Source organism: Mustela nivalis, assembly GCF_964662115.1.
Source record: "Mustela nivalis genome assembly, chromosome: 1".
NCBI lineage: Eukaryota > Metazoa > Chordata > Mammalia > Carnivora > Mustelidae > Mustela > Mustela nivalis.
In genome coordinates, this window is record NC_139020.1 from 137,703,168 (window position 1) to 137,705,400 (window position 2,233).

A 2,233-nucleotide genomic window follows, 5' to 3' on the forward strand; every position below is an offset into this window, starting at 1 on the left:
TTTTTTGTAGCATCCCACTGTCATCCATCTCATGGATGCTCTGTCTTCTCTTATCTCTCCAATAATAAAGACAATTGCTTCGTGTATTATTTCATAGTTTCTGTTTTCTTACCATCATGGTAGAATCTTCCCTTAAAAGTTTAGTGATCCATTGCTATCTGTTTATATTTGTATGAAGCATTGAAAGCTGATTAGAGGGATGCCTGGGTGGCTCAGCTGTTAAGTGTCTGCCTTTGTCTCAGGTCACAATCCCAGAGTCCTGGGACTGAGTCCCACATCAGGCTCCTTGCTCAGTGTGGAGCCTTCTTCTTCTGTCTGCCGCTCCCACTGCTTGCGCTCTCTCTCTAACAAATAAACAAAATCTTTAAAAAAAATTAAAAGCTGATTAGATATTCTGTGTGTGCGTGCACATGTGTTTGTGCGTGTATCTTGGGAAGCTCTGGGGAGCCCCATTTACTTTAAAGCTTCATTGTAGAGTGCTGGATGGGCCCTGCTGCTTCACGTATGTGAACTTGAAATCAATCCCAGTTTTCAGTCTCACTACTCATCTTGGATTCAGTGATAATCTTCTTTAGGTGTTCACTCTGCCTCTAGGTGTTTCTAATGGTCTGTTAGGTCCCTGTGACTTCTGGGGAGTCTGGATTATATCTGAATTTTTAATATCTCTGATCTACTGGTTCCTGCTCATTATTAGTCATCCATTGCTGAGTAACAAATTACCCTAAAACCTAAGGGCTTAAAACAACATTTGTTATCTCACAGTTCTGTGGGCGAGAAATCTGCATGCAGTTTAGCTGGGTTCTCTGCTTTAATATCTCACAATCAAGGTGTTATGTGTGGCTGAAGGTGTCTGAAGGTTCAGCTGGGGAGAGATCTACTTCCAGGTTCATTCATGTGCTTGTTGGCAGGATACTGTTCCTTGCTGGCTGCTGGCCAAAGGCCACCCTCACTTCTTTATCCCATGAATCTCTCCAGGGCAGGTCACAGCCCTGCAGTTTGCTTGATCAGGGTAAGCAGGCAAGAAGAGCCAGGGAGAGAGTGTGAGCAAGATATGTCTCAGTCTTATATAACATCATCTCAAACGTGATTTTATTTATTTATTTGCCAGAGAGAAAGAACACAGGCAGGGGGAGTGGGAGAGGGAGAAGCAGGCTCCCTGCTGAGCAGGGAGCCCCATGAGGGACTTGATTCCAGGACCCTGGGGTCATGATGTGAGTTGAAGGTAGAGGCTTAACTGACTGAGCCACCCAGGGGTCCCTGCCATAGTCTATTTTTAGAAGCAATTCAAGGTCCAGTTCACATTCAAGGGGAGGGGATTACACAAGGGAGTGAATAACAGGAGGCGAGGGTCACTGGGGGACATCTTGAGAAGGCTGCCTACCACTTCCTTGCAGAGAACACTCCTGCTGCAAAGCCTCTGTCTCCTGGGTATAGCATTGCTGGGCTTCTTGAACTTTTTTGTGCAGATAGGTCACCTGGAACTTTTGATAGCAGGCAGATTCTGCTTCAGTAACTCTAGGGTGGGATTTGAGATTCTGGCTCCCAGGTAATCCTAATGCTTCTCGTCTAGGACTACACTTTGAATAGTGAGGTAGTAAAAAAGCCAATGTGCCTCCTGGCTTAATCTAAAATTACATTTGGCCTCTCTTCCAAGACCGAGAGAAGATCCATACCTAAAAGATCTTTACAGGGGCGCCTGGGTGGCTCAGTGGGTTAAGCCGCTGCCTTCGACTCAGGTCATGCTCTCAGGATCCTGGGATCGAGTCCCTCATGGGGCTCTCTGCTCAGCAGGGAGCCTGCCTCCCTCTCTCTCTCTCTGCCTGCCTCTCCGTCTACTTGTGATTTCTCTCTGTCAAATAAATTAAAAAAAAAAAAAAAAAAAGATCTTTACAAAGTCAGCTTCCATCATGGTGTACCATGGCCAGGCCAAAAGTGCAGAAGGTGATCATTTAGCCCATCAACCTTATCTTCAGAGACTTGCAGAATAGATCTCGAATTCAGGTGTGGCTTTATGAGCAAGTGAACATGTGGATAGAGGGCTGTATCATTGGTCTTGATGAGTACATGAACCTCATGTTAGATGATGTTGAAGAGATTCATTCTGAAACAAAGTCAAGAAAACAACTGGGTCAGATCATACTAAAAGGAGTTAATATTACCCTGCTCCAAAGTGTCTCTAGCTAGAAATGATCAATAAAGTGAGAAATTCTTGAGAAGGCCATGTAGTTTTTTT

General features: G+C 44.7%; 1 pseudogene across 1 annotated transcript; it reads left to right on the plus strand.

Moving 5' to 3' along the window:
• The first annotated feature begins 1,907 nt into the window (after positions 1-1,907).
• LOC309841422 (small nuclear ribonucleoprotein E pseudogene) lies at positions 1,908-2,233 on the plus strand (annotated as a pseudogene). The gene has a single exon. The product of its transcript is annotated as a small nuclear ribonucleoprotein E pseudogene (transcript).